Here is a 20,983-nt window from a genome sequence, read left to right on the forward strand (position 1 = left end):
TCAACAAAGTCTTCCCCACCAGAGGTATGGGAGGATAAGCATACAGCAGACCTTCCCCCCAGTCCAGGAGGAAGGCATCCGATGCCAGTCTGCCGTGGGCCTGAAGCCTGGAACAGAACTGAGGGACTTTGTGGTTGGCTCGAGATGCGAAGAGATCTACCAAGGGGGTGCCCCACACCTGGAAGATCCGTCGCACTACACGGGAATTGAGCGACCACTCGTGAGGTTGCATAATCCTGCTCAACCTGTCGGCCAGACTGTTGTTTACGCCTGCCAGATATGTGGCTTGGAGCACCATGCCGTGACGGCGAGCCCAGAGCCACATGCTGACGGCTTCCTGACACAGGGGGCGAGATCCGGTGCCCCCCTGCTTGTTAACGTAATACATGGCAACCTGGTTGTCTGTCTGAATTTGGATAATTTGATGGGACAGCCGATCTCTGAAAGCCTTCAGAGCGTTCCAGATCGCTCGTAACTCCAGAAGATTGATCTGCAGATCGCGTTCCTGGAGGGACCAGCTTCCTTGGGTGTGAAGCCCATCGACATGAGCTCCCCATCCCAGGAGAGACGCATCCGTGGTCAGCACTTTTTGTGGCTGAGGAATTTGGAAAGGACGTCCCAGAGTCAAATTGGACCAAATTGTCCACCAATACAGGGATTCGAGAAAACTCGTGGACAGGTGGATCACGTCTTCTAGATCCCCAGCAGCCTGAAACCACTAGGAAGCTAGGGTCCATTGAGCAGATCTCATGTGAAGGCGGGCCATGGGAGTCACATGAACTGTGGAGGCCATGTGGCCCAGCAATCTCAACATCTGCCGAGCTGTGATCTGCTGGGACGCTCGTACCCGCGAAACGAGGGACAACAAGTTGTTGGCTCTCGTCTCTGGGAGATAGGCGCGAGCCGTCCGAGAATCCAGCAGAGCTCCTATGAATTCGAGTTTCTGCACTGGGAGAAGATGGGACTTTGGATAATTTATCACAAACCCCAGTAGCTCCAGGAGGCGAATAGTCATCTGCATGGACTGCAGGGCTCCTGCCTCGGATGTGTTCTTCACCAGCCAATCGTTGAGATATGGGAACACGTGTACCCCCAGTCTGCGAAGTGCCGCTGCTACTACAGCCAAGCACTTCGTGAACACTCTGGGCACAGAGGCGAGCCCAAAGGGTAGCACACAGTACTGGAAGTGACGTGTGCCCAGCTGAAATCGCAGATACTGTCTGTGAGCTGGCAGTATCGGGATGTGCGTGTAGGTGTCCTTCAAGTCCAGAGAGCATAGCCAATCGTTTTCCTGAATCATGGGGAGAAGGGTGCCCAGGGAAAGCATCCTGAACTTTTCTTTGACCAGATATTTGTTCAGGGCCCTTAGGTCTAGGATGGGACGCATCCCCCCTGTTTTCTTTTCCACAAGGAAGTACCTGGAATAAAATCCCAGCCCTTCTTGCCCGGATGGCACGGGCTCGACCGCATTGGCGCTGAGAAGGGCGGAGAGTTCCTCTGCAAGTACCTGCTTGTGCTGGAAGCTGTAAGACTGAGCTCCCGGTGGACAATTTGGAGGTTTTGAGGCCAAATTGAGGGTGTATCCTTGCCGGACTATTTGGAGAACCCACTGATCGGAGGTTATGAGAGGCCACCTTTGGTGAAAAGCTTTCAACCTCCCTCCGACTGGCAGGTCGCCCGGCACTGACACTTGGATGTCGGCTATGCTCTGCTGGAGCCAGTCAAAAGCTCGTCCCTTGCTTTTGCTGGGGAGCCGAGGGGCCTTGCTGAGGCGCACGCTGCTCACGAGAGCGAGCGCACTGGGGCTTAGCCTGGGCCGCAGGCTGTCGAGAAGAAGGATTGTACCTACGCTTTGCCAGAAGAGTAGGGAACAGTCTTCCTTCCCCCGAAAAATCTTCTACCTGGAGAGGTAGAGGCTGAAGCCTGCCGGCGGGAGAACTTGTCGAATGCGGTGTCCCGCTGGTGGAGCTGCTCTACCACCTGCTCGACTTTTTCTCCAAAAATATTATCCGCACGGCAAGGCGAGTCCGCAATCCGCTGCTGGATCCTATTCTCCAGGTCAGAGGCACGCAGCCATGAGAGTCTGCGCATCACCACACCTTGAGCAGCGGCCCTGGACGCAACATCAAAGGTGTCATACAACCCTCTGGCCAGGAATTTTCTGCACGCCTTCAGCTGCCTGACCACCTCCTGAAATGGCTTGGCTTGCTCAGGGGGGAGCGTGTCCACCAAGCCCGCCAACTGCCGCACATTGTTCTGCATGTGTATGCTCGTGTAGAGCTGGTAGTACTGAATCTTGGCCACGAGCATAGAAGAATGGTAGGCCTTCCTCCCAAAGGAGTCCAAGGTTCTAGAATCCTTGCCCGGGGGCGCCGAAGCATGTTCTCTAGAACTCTTGGCCTTCTTTAGGGCCAAATCCACAACTCCAGAGTCGTGAGGCAACTGAGTGCGCATCAGCTCTGGGTCCCCATGGATCCGGTACTGGGACTCGATCTTCTTGGGAATGTGGGGATTAGTTAATGGCTTGGTGCAGTTCGCCAGCAATGTCTTTTTGAGGACATGATGCATGGGTACTGTGGACGCTTCCTTAGGTGGAGAAGGATAGTCCAGGAGCTCAAACATTTCAGCCCTGGGCTCGTCCTCCACAACCACTGGGAAGGGGATGGCCGTAGACATCTCCCGGACAAAGGAAGCGAAAGACAGACTCTCAGGAGGAGAAAGCTGTCTTTCAGGAGAGGGAGTGGGATCGGAAGGAAGACCCTCAGACTCCTCGTCAGAGAAATATCTGATGTCTTCTTCCTCTTCCCACGAGGCCTCACCATCGGTGTCAGACAAGTTCACGGACCTGTGTCTGCAACCGTGCCCGGCTCGACTCCGTGGAACCACGGCCACGGTGGGAGCGTCGAGAGGTAGACTCCCTCGCCCGCACCGGCGAAGCTCCCTCCGCCAACGTAGTCGGGGAGCCTTCCTGGGAGGCTACCGCAGTCGGTACCGCAAGCGGCACCGATGTCGGAGGCCTCACCCCGGACAATGGGCCGGCCGGTGCCTCGCTCGACGGTACCGGTGGCGCAAGCACCCCCGGTACCGGAGGGGAAGGGCGCAACAGCTCTCCCAGGATCTCTGGGAGAACGGCCCGGAGGCTCTCGTGCAGAGCGGCTGTGGAAAAAGACATAGAAGCCGACGCAGGAGTCGATGTCAGAACCTGTTCCGGGCTGTCCAAAGGGGAGCGCATCGACACCTCTTGAACAGAGGGCGAGCGGTCCTCTCGGTGCCGATGCTTACTGGGTGCCGACTCCCTCGGCGACCCAGAGCTCTCGGTGCCGACATGGGAAGGGGACCGGTGACGATGCTTCTTCGATTTTTTGGAACGAAGCACATCACCGGAGCTTCCCGGCACCGACGAGGAGGACGTAGAATCCAGCCGTCTCTTCCTTGGGGCCGAGGCCGAAGAGGGTCGGTCTCGGGGGGGCTGTACCGCAGGAGCCCTCAGGGTAGGGGGAGACCCACCCGAAGGCTCACCGCCACCAGCAGGGGAATGGACAGCCCTCACCTGCACTCCAGACAAAGCACCACCGTCCGACGACATCAGCAGACGAGGAGGTCTCGATACCACCGACACCGACGCAGCCCTCCGATGTCGCCCCGATGCAGAGGGCCGATGCCTCGATGCACTCGATGCAATCGGGGGCGAGGATGAAGGTCTGGGCGCCGACGACGTCGAGGCAGTCGATACTCCCGATGCCGATGAAGAGCCCGAGAACAAAATGTTCCACTGGGCTAACCTCGCTACCTGAGTCCGCTTTTGTAAGAGGGAACACAGACTACAGGCCTGAGGGCGGTGCCCAGCCCCCAGACACTGAAGAAACGCGTGCCTGTCAGTGAGCGAGATTACCCGGGCGCACTGGGTGCACTTCTTGAAGCCGCTGGAAGACTTCGATGTCATGGGCGGAAAAATCGCGCCGGCGAGATCAAAACTCGAAATGGCGAAAATGACACCACAAAAATAGGGGGAAGAAAAACTTCAACCGAGGCCTAAATAGGGCCTACCCCGACGACGAAAGAAAACTTACCGGGGCAAAAAACTCGAAGTACGGGAAGGGAGAAAACCAAAAGGCCTCCTCCCGACACCTTTTTTCTTCTTTTTTTTTTTTTTTAAAGAACGAGTCGAAGAACGACGCGCGAGGTCAACTTTGGGGCGCGAACGGCGAAACACAACCGTACCGAGCGCGGACAAAAGAAGACTGGCCGGCACAAGCCGGTTCGGGCGGGAAGATGGCCGCGCATGCGCGGTGCGCATCGGCGCGCGAGGACTAGCAAAGGACTTTGCTAGAAAGTGTTCCGATTGGAGGGGCTGCCGTGGACGTCACCCATCAGTGAGAACAAGCAGCCTGCTTGAACTCGGAGAAAAAAAGAAGATTTAGGAGAAGACAGAAGACAAAAAAAATAAAAAACCAAATCCAGACAAAGGTAATTGCTTCAATCACTAAACTGAAACAGTGATCTAGTAGTACAGCTTCTGGAATTAAACTGGGATTGTCTGCATGCTGTAATGGGCTTTTATTGGATCAGTGTATAATCCAAAATGCTGTGCTTAAAAAGTATCAAGAACACCTAAGACTTTTCAGATGTGAATGTTTGACAAGACACCTGATAAAAGGACTTTATGTGGTTTGCCCCCTCCTCTCCCTCCCCAATTAACTTTCAGGCTCCTTGGGCCAGCTAACAACCAGGATCACCCCAACACTACCCCTCCCAGAATAATCTGGGTAAATGGGCAGTTTTGAAAACAGCTCATCCTCCCTGCTGGTAAAGTTTCTTTTACTTTGTATGGTTTTTGAGACCAATTGTTTTGCTTTGATGTAGTTGCACTTGGTTCTAAACACCCCCACCCCACCCTAGGCAACCACCTAGAGCCAGTCCCGTCTGCTTATTTTTTGCTACACGAAGTGAGCAAATTCCTGAGTGCCTCAAAGTGTAACACAGCTGGTGGAGCCCCTTAATAAAGAACTAGCATACATCACCGATCACATGATAAGCAAGCAGTATGCTGTCTTCCCTTGGTTCTAACAGTGTGGTTGGTGCTAATTTTAAAACCATCACATAAGGCCAGCAGGAGCTCAGGAACATGTTTTGCAGGACCCTGCAGAAGCCATGCAGGCCTGTTCCCTAAGCCTTAAGCATCCAGCACCTGTCTGACCAGAAGAATTCAGCCAGCAGCACACTTTCTCTCTCAAGCATTCAGAAAAACAGGTTAAAAATCTCCAGATTAAAATTATTAAATTCCACACTGAACTCAAGTATTGAAAAATAAAAATCCTGTGTCACTGAGTCCTATTTATGAGCGATGTTATGGGTAAACAAGTTGGTGGACACAGAGGTTGACAGTTCACTGGTAGAATGAAGAAAAACACAAGTCCTGTCCTGCCACAGGCACGTATGACATTCAGAGGGCCCTGTGCCAATGAGTATGGAGATATACCAGGAAATGCAGCAAGATGAAATAACCAGTTTCAAAAAATAGTAGAAATATGTAGCAACAGTCAATGAGGCAAGGAAGCAAGAAAGACTGCAGTGCGTATGAATTCAGAAGCCATAAAACCTAATAAAAAATAACTAAACCTATATATAAAAAAAGAAACAGGCAACATGGAATTATAGATGGGTAAATATTAAATCACAGAAAAAGTTTGAATAATCAGAAGCCAACACACTTAGCAGCTTAACCACTCCCTAGCCAATTCAAAACATTTCAGGTCCTTATAGACCGTTTTCATACTTGGTATGATGGGAGTCTAACAGGTTGAATCTAGAGTGTTGGGGAGTTCAGATGGTGAGGGACATAAGCATAAGAACAATGGTCCACCTAGAACAGTATTCTGCTCCAACAGTGGCCAATTCAGGTCACAAGTACCTGATAGAATCCCAAATAGCAGCAAGGTTCAAGCTATTGATCCCAGGACAAGCAGTGGCTTTCCACATGTCTATCTCAGACTATAGACTTTTCCTCCAGAAGACCGCTGATACCACATCCTCTGGCAATGAGTTCCAGAGCTTAACTATTTGTTAAGTGAAAAAATATTTCCTCCTGTTCTTCCTTGAGCATCTCCTAGCACTGGACAATATAACTTCAAATACCAAATTGCACAGCCATAAACTGTTCTAAAAAGTAAATAAGTTCCTAACCAAAAAGGGAGTTTCTTCCCCATGGTAGAATATGCAATTGAAACAGATCCCCCCCCCCCCCCCAATTCACAGAGGGGTAATTCAAACACCACAGTGTTTGATATTCTCCAAACATTTGTCCCAAAGGAATTCTACACTTGATGGTGTTAGATAAAAATGCTTCGTGAATTTTGGGGAAAAAAATACAACCAAGATTAGGGAGGGGTCTATAACACTTGGCTGGGAAGAAATTTAATTTGCTGGAATAGTTTACCAAAGCCTGGTAAAAAGATTAGCACTACGTACATTTGAATAAATCCAAGTACAGATTAAGGTAGACTGTAATATTATCCCAAATGAACACATGTGACAGTCTAATTTGCAATAATACAAACAGGAACTGAGGCTTACCTGCTGACAAAGTAGTCTATCCAGTTACTGTGACTCAGTAATCACCATGAAGTACACAGATTAGTATCATTTCTCCTACACACTGCCTCAACAAGGACTAGAACCACACCTTCAGAAGAGTTCTCAGCCCAGTCCTTGGGCACACCCAGCCAGTCAGGTTTTCAAGATTCCTACAATGAATATGCACGAGATAGATTAGAATACAAAATGAGGTAGTGCATGCAGATTTCTCTCATGCATATTCACTGTGGATATCCTGAAAACTGGTTTGAAAACCCCTGCTCTAGATCAGTGTTTCCTAAATCCAGTCCTGGAGTACCTCTTGCTAGTCAGGTTTTCAGGATATCCACAATGAAATATACATGAATTTAATTTGCATACACCGTTTCTGTTATATACAACTCTCTCATGCATATTCATTGTGGATATCCTAAAAACCCAACTGGCAAGGGGTACTGCAGGACCAGACTTGGGAAACACTGCTCTAGATTGTCGCTTCTCCTGGAAGCACACCTAGCCAGTTTTCAGGATTACCACATTGAATGCACATGAGAAGCTACATATATTTGATACCTGTTGCAGGCACATCTATATCACACATAGTCATTGTGGTAATCCTGAAAACCCAACTGGCTACATGTGCCTCCACGAGAGTGCTGAAAAGCAGTGATTCCCAAACCTGTCCTGGGAGAATCCCAGTCAAATTTTCAGGACAACCACAATAAATACTTATGAGATAGATTTGCATACCAAGGCAATGTATGCAAATATATTTCATACCTGTTTATCAGGGGGCAAGGGTCAGAGGAAGGATGAGACTCAGACCAGGGGGGTGGGAAAAAACATGGACTTGTGAACAGCAGAGACTAGAGAAATTAGGAGAAAAACTGGATTGGTGGGATGTGAACAGCAAAGGAAATTTTATTACATTTGTATCCTGCACTTTCCCACTAAAAGCAGGCTCAATGCGGCTTACAAATGTAACACAGAATTTTGTTATGTAAAGTAGGAAATTAAGTATAAATATAGTAATAAAATGGATGGGTAGTAATAGGATAGATAGTAATAGAAAGAATAGTTGTGGGTTGTTTGGTTTTTTTTTGGGGGGGGGGGGGGAGAGGGTAATTAGGGAAAGAAAGCAGGGACTCAGATTGGACTGGAAGTGGTAACATGGAAGATAGTGTTGGGGGGGGGGGGGGATAGAATAAGGCTGCCAACTAGATTCAGATTCATAGGATAGGGTTGATCCAGTCCTGGGTTTACCCCGTTGCATGCAGGGACTTGCAGTTCTGATTTCTCCATTGCATTCCTTAAGAAAAGCAAGACTACAAGTTGCTGCATGCAACAGGGTAAACCCAGTGGCTCCTTGTGACCCTGGGAAATCACTTAACCCTCACTTAGATTGTGAACCCACAATGGCCAGAAAAAGCACCTGTATCTTAGTATGTAAACTGCTTTGGTTGTGCCACAGAAAGGGAGTATTTCAAGCTTCAAACATGAGGGAAAGAAAGATGAAAAGGAAATAAGATCAGAGATACAGAGAAGGAGAGGAAGGCAACAGCAGGAGAGAAAAAATGGAAAAAGAGACACTGAAAAATAACCTAAAAGAGTTGCAAGAAACTAAATTGGGACCAATCCAGATAACCATAAGATGGCTAAAACAAAAGGCTACGGAAAGTTTTTTTTTTTCCTATTTTTAGGACCTGAACTGTCAGCTTGGGATCTGTGTTAAAGAATGACATGGGGACGGGGACATGCAGTAACAGCAGGGATGGGGATGAACTTTGTCCTCGTGTCATTCTCTACTTTGAAGCCTGTTAATAAACTGGAACATTATGTTTGAGTGATGCTGACAACAATATTTTGATTTTTTGGAAAACAAGCAAATGTGCTGGCCACAATTGGCAAAATTTGCATGGGGATCCTGTACATTCCTGCTACCAGAACATCATCTGAGAAGACATCTTCTATTGCAGAAGGACTGTGGAAGACAGGAGAGCTAGACTGAATCCTGTGATTGTTGATGACATTCATCCACGGATTAAAAAGCAGTGCTTTTTAGGACATATCTCTCTCCCACTAGGGCATACAGAATGGGTTGTATTTGTACCCCTGGACATTTTAACAAGGTGGATTATGATTCCTCGGGGTAGTACAAGTTGGGGCTGGAAGGGTAGAGGGTGGTGGTGTTATTATAGTTGCTTGTATTTGTGACTTATAAACAACAGTTGCACTGTATACTGTTCCTTTTTACGCTTTAATAAAATATTTAAATATAAAATCATAAGTGTTCGAGACTTCTGCAGATGAGAACAGAGCCCACTGGGATGCGGCGGGGACAGGACGGAGACAGAACCCATGGGGATGGGGGCGGGATAGAACTTTGTCACTCTCTAATCTGTGCACATCTATGTTCCAAAGTAAATGCATTTCAGTCTAGCCTTCTGAGGAGTTTCTATTTCAGTTATTCTGTGTTAGATATGGGATTTCCATGTACTGTTTCTGTGTGATCAAGGACAGTGTGTAGCTCCTGTGTATTAGAAGTTTTGAGTTGTTGTGTTTCCCCAATAGAAGGCATGTTGATGTTCTAAAGTCTGGCACAAAATTTGCTGTGTTGCCTTTTCACAGATAGGGTAGTTGTGGTTTTAATTGTGGGTGTTGGTGCTTTTTTGATGTGCTGTGTGCTATATAGGTTTTGAGTGTTGTTTTTGCTGGGTTTTGTATTACTCCAAAGTGTTTCAAGTAGAAGTATTTCCAAAATGACTACAGTTTTTTTTATATTTATATTTTTATATGCTGAATTATAAAGTTAAAATTCTCCTATATGGGAGAATTCACTGAATGATACTGCCAATAATAAACAGAGTATTTATATATTGTCTGTTCAAGTTAACTCAAACTGTTTACAATAAAAAAAGAAGAAAATCTACATTATAATAGCATAAAAACTTACACATCTGAAGTAAGCATTTGATTTAAACACCTTATTAAAATAAATTAGCTTATGCTAGAGTAAATTCTAAGAGGTCCTTTTTACTAAGGCGCACTAATGGATTTAGGATGTGCTAACAATTAGTGTATGCTGTGCAGCCTATTTTATACCTGTAGGCTACATGGCATTTAGCACACCTTAGAGGACAGGACCCCTTAGTAAATAACCAGGCCTTTAGCATTTTGCAAAATCTCAATTTTGTTTCACATCTAAATTTACAAGGGCAATTAATTCCATTGTAACATAGTAACATAGTAGATGACAGCAGAAAAAGACCTGAACAGTCCATCCAGTCTGCCCAACAAGATAACTCAATTTCTGCTTTTTGTGTATACCCTACTTTGATTTGTACCTGTGCTCTTCAGGGCACAGACCGTATAAGTCTGCCCAGCACTATCCCCGCCAATTCACTAATGCTTTTAAGGCCCTTTTTACAAAACGTGCACTAGCATTTTTAGCGTGTGCGCTAAATGCTAGAGACACACATATTCCTTGAGTGTCTCTAGCATTTAGATTGCGCTAATCATTAGCACATGCTAAAAACAATAGCTTGCCTTTGTAAGAGACCACCTTAGTGAATTGTTTCAATGTATTTAAATCAAATGAATTTCAGTCATTGCTGCAAATTCTGTCCATGATTAATCTACTGAATTCCATTACTTTCCAGATGTCTTGAAAAGTCTCTCCCAAAATCTATTCTCCACTGAAAATTGAATTAACAGTTCAGCAGAAGAATCAGCTACTTTAAAAAAAAAAAAAAAAACTATTTTATACAAAACGTTGAAGGAACCAATAATGATTTTAGAACTGTTTTAGAGAACATAGATTGCACCATAAGAAAAAGTTCTCACAATTGATTTCCTCCGTGTTTTTTTTTTTTAACTCACTAGAAACTAAATCTCTTTACGGATCTGCAGACTAGGTACTGCTCAAGCCATGATATGACCAGCTGGTCCTACCAGAGTGCCTCAGTCCTGTTCTGCTGGAGCTATTTTATAATATCTTATATATTATACCCTACGCTGTCTATTAAAATGTTAATATTGTGTTGACGTTGTAAGAAGTATACTATGCCATACTTTGTAGTGTTATTTGAATATTTTTACTGCTGTAATTGTCTATTGCTTATGTTTGATTTATTCTTACTGTATACCACCTTGAGTGAATTCCTTCAAAAAGGCAGTAAATAAATCCTAATAAATAAATAGCTGCCAATATTGTTCTCTTTGTAAATTTTAATTTTATTACACCAATTTAATCTTTTTCCTATTAAGAGGGCATCCACAATTTCAAGTTTTCTACGGTTGTGTTTTAAGTTGTTAGGGCTGATAACTGCACGGGAATGGGGTGAGCAGGAATCTCGAGGCTCCTGCGGGACTCCCACAGGGATCCCCCTCCAGGTCCATGGTACTCCCGCGAGGACAGACGCAGGTCCTGCAGAGTTCCCGCTGAAGTGTGGTGCTAGGCCAGCCTACCTATCCTTTCCTTGTGCCATGGCAATTATAATAGCACTAAAAATTATTATTTGTTGCATTGGTATCCCACATTATCCCACCTTTTTGCAGGCTCAATGTGGCTTACATTATGCCATAATGGCAAACACCATTTCCGGAATGAGAAATACAAAGTAGTGTTACATTAAAGTTCATAAATATAAACAGTTCATTACAGGCATAAAAGATAAGGGGGTAATGCGTTAATGTTCAATTGGTGACAAATTGATTGATGCAATCAGGTGTAGAGAATATGGTCTTAACTGGTTCTAATAGAGTTTTGATGTTAGGTCAGGGGTAGGCAACTCCGGTCCTCGAGAGCCGCAGGCAGGTCAGGTTTTCAGGATATCCACAATGAATATGCAGGAGATAGATTTGCATACCATGGAGGCAGTGCTTGCAAATATATTTCCTGCATATTCATTGTGGATATCCTGAAAACCTGACCTGCCTGCGGCTCTCGAGGACCGGAGTTGCCTACCCTTGTTAGGTCATTTATGATGGCTCAATATGATATGTGTTCTCGAACAGGTTGGTCTTTAGTAACTTCCAGAAGGCTAAGTCGTGCATTGTTTTTAAGGCCTTTGGTAGTGTGTTCCACAGCTGCAAGCTGACATAGAAACTAGATGCATATATTGATTTATATTTAAGTCCCTTGCAACTGGGGTAGTGGAGGTTCAAGAATCTGCATGCTGATCTTTTTGTGTTCCTGGTTGGTAAGTCTACGAGGTCCGACATATATGTCAGAGACTCGCCATAAATGATTTTATGAACCAAGGTACAGATTTTGAACGCAATTCGTTCTTTCAGTGGGAGCCAGTGCAGTTTTTCTCTTAGGGGTTTGGCGCTTTTGTATTTCGCTTTTCCAAATATGAGTCTGGCTGCAGTATTTTGGGCAGTTTGGAGTTTAATGATTTGTTCTTTGCATTACAGTAATCCAAGTGGCTTAGCACCATTGATTGTACCAGGCTGCGGAATATTTTCCTTGGGAAGAAATGTTTAACTCTTGAGTTTCCACGTTGCATGGAACATTATAATGCTATCAACCATTATTCATTATGGTTGATAGCATTGAAATCCCCAAAAGCACTGAGAGGAGAAGTTATCAACATGGGCTACTGTTAAGCTGGGTTATTTTAGCATAGGGGACAGGTGGGGATGGAGGAAATTCCAGTGGGGATGGGTGAAATATCTGTCCCCATGCAACTCTCTATTCTGATGTAAACCAAGGTCAGAAGTAGCTCTTTGATTTAACCCACATCAAAGGGGCCACTACACTAGTACTTATGGAACTTCTACTGTTATTGTATTTTTCAATTAGATATAAACAACTTATCTGCTCTTTACTTCTGTCAGTCCAAGGAGAATTACAAAAGAATACAATTAAGTTTTCTGTGGAAACAGCACAGAAAGTTACATATGTTTTAGAGCACGCTTTTGTCCAGTGTACCTACAATGAATATGCATGCAAATTATTTTACAGTGGAAGCAATGTACACATTCATTGTGCGTTTTCTGAAACTTTGATTGGCTATGGAGTCCCTAGGCCAGGTTTCAGCAGCCCTGAAGTAAAAAGGCAAACAAAACCCTGCAGAAAATGAGATGAGCAAAAAAGACTCCCCCTCCCCCAAGACCCTGTTCAGTTTGGCTCCTCTGAGTTGCTTATGGTAGAAAAGAACAGGCTGAAAGCTCAGCCTACCTAGGAAGCAGCTTGGCTAGACTGCTGTTCAAGCAAGACTAAAAAAAAAGACTTCCTGCTGAGGCAGAAAGATTAAAAGCAGAAACAGTTTTCCCTCTCTGCAGCCCTACAGATACTAGAGAAAACTTTTATATAAGCTGCAATCAGCAAATAGTTATTTTTACTTATATTCCATAGCTGTACAGTGTCCAGAAAATGTATTTAGCAAGCACTTTTGTGTCATCTTAAACCTGTGAAGATTCCAGAAGTGCCAGAGAAGTAAGGAAACTACCAGCTATCAAAGGGGCCCTTTCAGTAAAGCTTAGTGCATGCTAATGGACATTAGTGTGTGCTAAGTGCTACGTGGCCTATAGGTATAAAATAGTGCACACTAAATGCTGCACATCCTATTTTTAGTTTTGGTAAAAGGGCCCCAGAGTCACTAAAGGGTTTTAAAATTTTTTAGTAGTTATGCAGAAGATAGTTATATAGTTAGTACATAAGCATCACCATGCTGGGACAGACCAAGGGTCCATCGAGCCCAGCACCCTATCACCGACAGTGGCCAAAAGAACAAGCAATTTGTCCCGCCCATCCTAGAAATACTGTATTCCCTCGTCCACTCAATAACATTCTATGGCTTTTTCCTCCAGAAAGCCGTCCAACCCTCTTTTGAAGTCCGCTAAGTTAACCGCCTTAACCACCTTTTCCGGCAGTGAATTCCAGAGTTTAACTACGCATTGCATGAAGAAAAGTTTCCTCCGATTCATTTTAAATTTACCACACTGCAGCTTCATCGCATGTCCCCTTGTCCTAGTATTTTTGGAAAGCGTAAACAGACGCTCCACATCAACCCGTTCCATTCCACTCATTATCTTATAGACCTGTATCATATCTCCCCCCAGCTGCCTTTTCTCCAAGCTGAAGAGCCCCAGCCTCTTCAGCCTATCCTGATAGGGAAGTTGTCCCATCCCCTGTATCATCTTTGTCGCCCTTCTCTGCACCTTTTCCAATTCCACTATGTCTTTTTTGAGGAGCGGCAACCAGAATTGAACACAATACTTGGTGTGGTCGCACCATGGAGCGATACAACGGCAGAATAATATTCTTATTTTTGTTTTCCATCCCTTTCCTAATGATACCCAACATTCTATTTGCTTTCCTAGCTGCAGCAGCACATTGAGCAGAAGTTTTCAACGTATCAACAACGACACCTAGATCCCTTTCTCGGTCCGTGACTCCCAACGCAGAACCTTGCATGACATAGTTATAGTTTGGGTTCCTCTTCCCCACATGCATCACTTTGCACTTGTTCACATTAAACGTCATCTGCCATTTAGACGCCCAGTCTCCCAGTCTCGTAAGGTCCTCTCGTAGTTTTTCACAATCATCCCACGATTTGACTACTTTGAATAACTTTGTGTCATCAGCAAATTTGATTACCTCACTAGTTACCCTCATCTCAAGGTCATTTATGAATATGTTAAAAAACAGAGGTCCCAGCACCGATCCCTGAGGGACCCCGCTAACTACCATTCTCCATTGCGAATATTGACCTTTTAGTCCTACTCTCTGTTTCCTTTCAACCAGTTTTTAATCCACAGTAAGACAATTCCTCCGATCCCATGTCCCTCTAATTTCCTCTGTAATCTTTCATGAGGGACCTTATCAAACACCTTCTGAAAATCTAGATACACAATATCAACCGGCTCACCTTGGTCCACATGCTTGTTTACCCCTTCACACATCCATTCAAGCAACTGGCTTTTTGTGCCAAGTATTTGGCAAATTGTAGTTCAAACATGAGAACATTAAAAAACAAAACAATGCTAACAGATAGTTCTGTGTGAAAGGTTTGCCAGGACTATTTTAGGCCTCCAGTAAAATTTACTGGAGGCTCACTGTGCTTTGAAAAGTTTCTCTCATCAAAACGTCCAAAAAGGTATTTTCAAAACCCATTTCCCCCCTAACATTTTTCTATGCAGTTCATCTGCAGTGCAAATCTCAAGGAGACATGTTGGGGCATTCTTAAGACCTGGACGTTTTTCAGCCATAATGAAACAAAACAAAAGTGTCCAGGACTAAAACTAAGACATTTTGAGCTAAGCTGGTTTTAATAATGACTAAGCCATAAAAAAAGTGCCCTAAATGACCCGTGGAAGAATAAAGAAATTACTCCCTTTACTCCTCCAGTGGTCACTGACCACCCCCCCCCCCCCCAAGCTGTATAAGAAACAGTACATACCCGCCTCTACAACAGCCTCAGATGTTATAACCAGTCCTATTAGATCAACAAACAGACCCCTGGAGTAATCAAGTGGTCAGTGCAGTGCACTAAGTAGAAGGGGTCCAAGGCCCATAATCCACTCTATTACACTTGTGATGAAAGTTTAAGCCATCCAAAACCTACTGTACCTACATATAGGTGATGCCTGCAGCCATAAGGGCTACTGTAGTGGTGTACAGTTGGGTCCAGTAGGATTTTGCTGGGTTTTAGAGGGCTCACTATACAATATAAGGGAGCAACAGAGAGATGTGAACTTGGGAGCTTTTACATAAAGTCCACTGCAGTGCCCCCTAGGGTGCCCCACTGCTCTGCAAGAATGTCTGAGTGGCCAGTCTAAGAATGCTGGCTACTACTACTATTTAGCATTTCTATAGCGCTACAAGGCATACGCAGCGCTGCACAAACATAGAAGAAAGACAGTCCCTGCTCAAAGAGCTTACAATCTAATACACAAAAAATAAAGTAAGCAAATCAAATCAATTATTGTGTACAGGGAGGAGGGTAGGTGGAGGCAGGTGGTTACGAGTCAAAAGCAATGTTAAAGAGGTGGGCTTTCAGTCTAGATTTAAAGGTGGCCAAGGAAGGGGCAAGACGTAGGGGCTCAGGAAGTTTATTCCAGGCGTAGGGTGCAGCGAGACAGAAGGCGCGAAGTCTGGAGTTGGCAGTAGTGGAGAAGGGAACAGATAAGAAGGATTTATCCATGGAGCGGAGTGCACGGGAAGGGGTGTAGGGAAGGATGAGTGTGGAGAGATACTGGGGAACAGCAGAGTGAGTACATTTATAGGTTAGTAGAAGAAGTTTGAACAGGATGCGAAAACGGATATGGAGCCAGTGAAGCGACTTGAGGAGAGGGGTAGTATGAGTAAAGCGACCCTGGCTCCTCCTACATCCCAATGGCTTGATTCTGTGCATTTTTGACTTGGACTCCCCCCCCCCCCCCCCCCCCCCAAATGAAACACACAAAGCACTAAACCATCTAGCAAAGCAGCTATTTTCAGAAGAAAAAAAAAAAAGATGTTTTGCTGTTTCAAAAATGGCTACATTTATATTCTGATTCTGGACATATAGGAGCAAAACATCCAAAGTCAGACTTAGATGTCATATTGAAAATGCCCCTTTATGTGTCAATGTGTTTTGAAAATAAGAGCCATAGTCACATTTCAACTAGTTTCCAATAGGATCATTTGCTGATTCACAAAGGCTTCTTTGCAGATTTTGGAACTCTTTCCTTGTAATACCATGAGTTGTACTAGGACACAAGCAGGAATTGCTGGCATTGGCCAACAGTGAGTCCAGAATATAAAGAAGAATGAAGGGAAAGCAGTCAGAAATGCACATGAAGGCATGAGAATACCTATTTTGCAAATCAATCTAAATAAATTAAACATCCAGACTATTAGCTGTCAAAGCATTTATTAAGAAAGGAAAGCAAAAATAAAAATGTTTTAATGCTTTTGTATTGCCCCATGGTGCGACTGCACCTCAAAATACTGTGTGCAATTCACATCACAAAAGAGAGATAGTGAAATTAGAAAAGGTACAGAGAAGGGCAACAAAAATGATAAAGGAGATGGGATGACTTCCCTATGAGGAAAGGTTAAAGTAGCTAGGCTCTTCAGCTTGAAGAAGAGACAGCTGAGGGAGATACAGTCAGAGTGGAATGAAATGAAATGGGTGTACGTGAATCACTTGTTTACTCTTTGCTATTAAGTAGTAAATTGAAAACAAAATCAGAGAAAGTATTTCTTCTCTCAACATGTAATTAAACTCTAGAATTTGATGCCAGAGAATGTGGTAAAAGCAGTTAGCATTGCAGGGTTTAAAAAAGGGTTTGGATACCTTCTGAAAGAAGTCCATAAGCCATTATTTAGATGGAGTTGAGGAAAATCCACTGCTTATTTCTAGGATAAGCAGTTATTACATCTATTTTACTGTTTTAGGATCTTGCCAGGTATGTGTGTGTACATATACATACACACACAATCTCAAGCCTTCTAACACTTCAATCTGATCAATTAAAAAAAAAACCTCAGGGAAAGTGCCTTCACCTTTACAAACTGGCCAACGTTCAGAAACTCTGGCAGTATAGTGAACAGCGCAGAAAAATAGCTCAACACTAATCACATGCAAATAATATGCACAGTACAGAACTAAAAGGGGAAAGAATGTGATTGACACATGGGCACAAGAGTTTCACGCTAAGTGCCGCTCTTGTGTGCATGCCCAAGCAAACCCAGAAGTGAGGCCTACATCTGCAAGGTGCCTCTATGACTTTAAATATAAGCGTTCAATTTTTTTTCTCATTAGAAGTCTTATATTAAAGCACAGAAAACCGTGTGCTTTCATTTTCGGCTTTAAATGGACTCGCACATGTATGTTTCTCACTCCCAGCACTTAAGAACTTGCAAGGGCTTCCTACCACTTCCAAATTCAATCAAAACCAGCAGGTTTTAACGAGAAAATCACGGGAAATCTTTTTTTCAAACACCCTAACATGAGCTCTGCGATAGCGTTAGGTTTCCAACATAGTAACATAGTAGATGACGGCAGAAAAAGACCTGCACGGTCCATCCAGTCTGCCCAACAAGATAAACTCATATGTGTATACCTTACCTTGATTTGTACTTGCCTTTTTCAGGGCACAGACCGTACAAGTCTGTCCAGCAGTATTTCCCACCTCCCAACCACCAGTCCCGCCTCCCATCACCGGCTCTGGCACGGACCGTATAAGTCTGCCCTCCACTATCCTCGCCTCCCAACCACCAACCTCTCTTCCCCAACCTGCTCCGCCACCCAATTTCGGCTAAGCTTCTGAAGATCCATTCCTGCTGCACAGGATTCCTTTATGCACATCCCACGCATGTTTGAATTCAGTTACCGTTTTCATCTCCACCACCTCCCGCGGGAGGGCATTCCAAGCATCCACCACCCTCTCCGTGAAAAAATACTTCCTGACATCTTTTTTGAGTCTGCCCCCCTTCAATCTCATTTCATGTCCTCTCGCTCTACCGCCTTCCCATCTCTGGAAAATATTTTTTTGCGGATTTATACCATTCAAGTATTTGAACATCTGTATCATATCACCCCTGTTCCTCCTTTCCTCCAGGTCATGTTCAGGTCAGCAAGTCTTTGGTCATACGTCTTGGAACGCAAATCCCATACCATTCTCGTAGCTTTTCTTTGCACCGCTTCCATTTTTTAAACATCCTTCGCAAGGTACGGCCTCCAAAACTGAACACAGTACTCCAGGTGGGGCCTCACCAACGACTTGTACAGGGGCATCAACACTTCCTTTCTTCTGCTGATCACACCTCTCTCTATACAGCCTAGCAACCTTCTCGCTACGGCCACCGCCTCGTCACACTGTTTCGTCGCCTTCAGATCCTCGGATACTATCACCCCAAGATCCCTCTCCCCCTCAGTACCTATCAGACTCTCACCGCCTAACACATACGTCTCTCGTGGGTTTCTACTCCCTAAATGCATCACTTTGCATTTCTTCGCATTGAATTTTAATTGCCAAACCTTAGACCATTCTTCTAGCTTCCTCAGATCCCTTTTCATGCTTTCCACTCCCTCCCGGGTGTCCACTCTGTTGCAAATCTTAGTATCATCCGCAAATAGGCAAACTTTACCTTCTAAACCAACGATAAGAACGGTTTTGTTTTGTGCACTATTCTTTGAGCATTGGGGAGGAAGTAGAAAATTACCTCATTAACACCCCTTTGACTACATTTAAATACTATTTGTGCTAACCTTTGATGCGCATTCTTTCCTTTGCTAGAGGTGCCCTCTGAACATTGTACACAGATTAGTATGGCGCTAATCAGTTCTAGCACCAGCAATAGATGTTCTCAGAATCTATTTTTACCAACCTACCCTAGGAAGAAAGAAGACTACCTTGAAAACCTATAGCGACTTACTAGCTTTATAGCTGTCAATCTAACTCCTACTATGGAAGTTACAACTTCTTAGCAAATCTGGTTGACAAAGAAATACAATGACCTGCAGACAATGGTCAATTTGCTTCTGTTTAGGGTTCATATCAGCTGTGTCTCTTCCCAGCAGGTTGCTTTAGAAGCTGGAAGACCTACCTCCTCCACTCCCCCCCCCCCCCCAATAAATAAATATTTTAACAGAACAATTGCAACTGATAATTGCAAGAGTGTTAGGGTAAACATTGTCCACTTAAAAAAAAACAACTGAATAGGAGCCCACAACACCCTATGAAATGCTTCACATGTTCAAAATATTTAGCCTACATGGTCCAAAAGTCAAGCATATCATCAATTTTAGACACCAACAGTCAATATATTTGGAGAACATCTGGTTTTTCAAACGCCAGGCACAGTTAAAAAAAACAACAACCCACATCACCTATAGTCAGAACAGAATTTACTACAGACTGCTGCAACCATACTCAGCCACTAAATAGTTAAGCCCTTTAAGTTTTGGGCTTTTTTGCTGTCCTAAATTAAACCATACAGCTGTTAACAAAACTATGTACGCCACATTGAGCCTGCAAATAGGTGGGAAAATGTGGGATACAAATGCAATAAATAAATAAAATAAATAAACATTTACCAGCTATCTATAGAGTTAGGCACAATCCTTGCTGCACTGTAGCAGTATAGGGCTAGCCTTAGTATTTTCAGTAGCAGACCCAAATCTCGTGTTGCTGAAAATTCAGAGATATTGACTTATCCTTACTTATATCAGCAACCACTACATGGACAAGTCCTTCGGAACATCCAACCTTAATTATATTGGCCTAATGTATTGTTAAGTGCAACGCAAGTAATCTTTACATCTGTAACCACCATCTACACACCGATCTTAAGAGATGTATAAGCCACAAGAATTTTTTTTCCAGAACCAATACAACTTCTGCAAACTTGACAACGAAACTGGGATGGACCCCTCCCCCTAAGTGAACACAACCCACTTTCTGCCCCACAAAGTATCACCGACTCGAAAGCAGCTAAGGTGGGGCAGAATTTGGTTCAATCGGAGGGCCCACCAATTAAAAACTATTCTGCTGCCACTGGGGGACGATTCACGTGCAGCCAGTTTAAGCAAGAAAGCCCTCAAGCCCCATCGGCGTGTGGTAGCTAGTAAAAAGGCAACCACAAAATACTTGCATACCGGGAAGTCTAGCAAAGAGAAGAACGAATAAACAAAACAAAACAAAAAAAGCAGGTGAACGCGGACTGGAAGGTGTAGTTTTAAGGCTGCTGAGGTGAACAAAGTAGCCCCACAGCCGGCCAGCGCGAGACTGCAAAGGAACGCGCGCCTCTCACCTCCTCCGGCGCGCTCTGTACCCCCAACTTTCCTCTTTCTTTTCTCCAGAAGGTTCGGCTCCCTTTTCTCTCAAATCTACTTTCTTATTCGCTGTTTCTTTTTCTCACTTTTACCTTAACGTTAAAAAGAAAGAGACTCCACCAGCTCCTGAGAATTAACTCGCACATCCAACTGGTTGCCTGACGGTGGGTGCTGTGTGTATGCGTGCGTGTCACACTTGACAAACAAGTTGGTTCACTTGAGTTCTGCCTCTCTCGTGTGTTGTCTAGATGGTACTCTTCAAAGGCACACGCCCACGTGACCTCAGGTGAAGGGGAAAAAGGGGGGGGGGGGGGAGACGCTCCTGCTCAGCTTTCAGACCCATCACTCGCTCGCTTTCCTCCGTGCCCCCTCCCTCTCAGCATTTGAATGTTCTCACGTTACATATTTTGTAGCCTGGAAAAGCAAACGAGAATGTAGGTAAAAGGTTCATCAAAAATAAATATTAAGTCTACGCATAGTTTGGGAAAAACCAGAGAAAATGACCCTGTTTTCACCGCTTTTCCCCACCCAGGTTGGAGCGGTTAAAAGTTCGGCGTTTCAATATTACATTTACATCCCTGAAAGTTTGGGGCTGTTCTGCTGAAATACACAAGCCAGAGTGGCAGAGGTTAAATGGT

The 20,983-nt window shown here is 44.6% G+C and overlaps 1 protein-coding gene across 4 annotated transcripts in view; it reads right to left on the minus strand.

The window, feature by feature from the left end:
- Nucleotides 1-20,588, minus strand: part of ATP8B1 (ATPase phospholipid transporting 8B1) — a 225,912-nt gene extending 205,324 nt beyond the window's left edge. For 2 of the 4 annotated variants that reach the window (XM_030192984.1, XM_030192986.1), the window contains exons 1-2: nucleotides 20,438-20,588; nucleotides 6,574-6,743 (exon numbers count right to left, since the gene is read on the minus strand). The gene's annotated coding sequence lies outside the window, so the exon portion shown is untranslated. The other 2 variants (XM_030192985.1, XM_030192987.1) reach the window with 2 other exon arrangements.
- Between the last annotated feature and the right edge of the window lie 395 nt (nucleotides 20,589-20,983).

Source organism: Microcaecilia unicolor, chromosome 2, assembly GCF_901765095.1.
Source record: "Microcaecilia unicolor chromosome 2, aMicUni1.1, whole genome shotgun sequence".
Classification (NCBI taxonomy): Eukaryota; Metazoa; Chordata; class Amphibia; order Gymnophiona; family Siphonopidae; genus Microcaecilia; species Microcaecilia unicolor.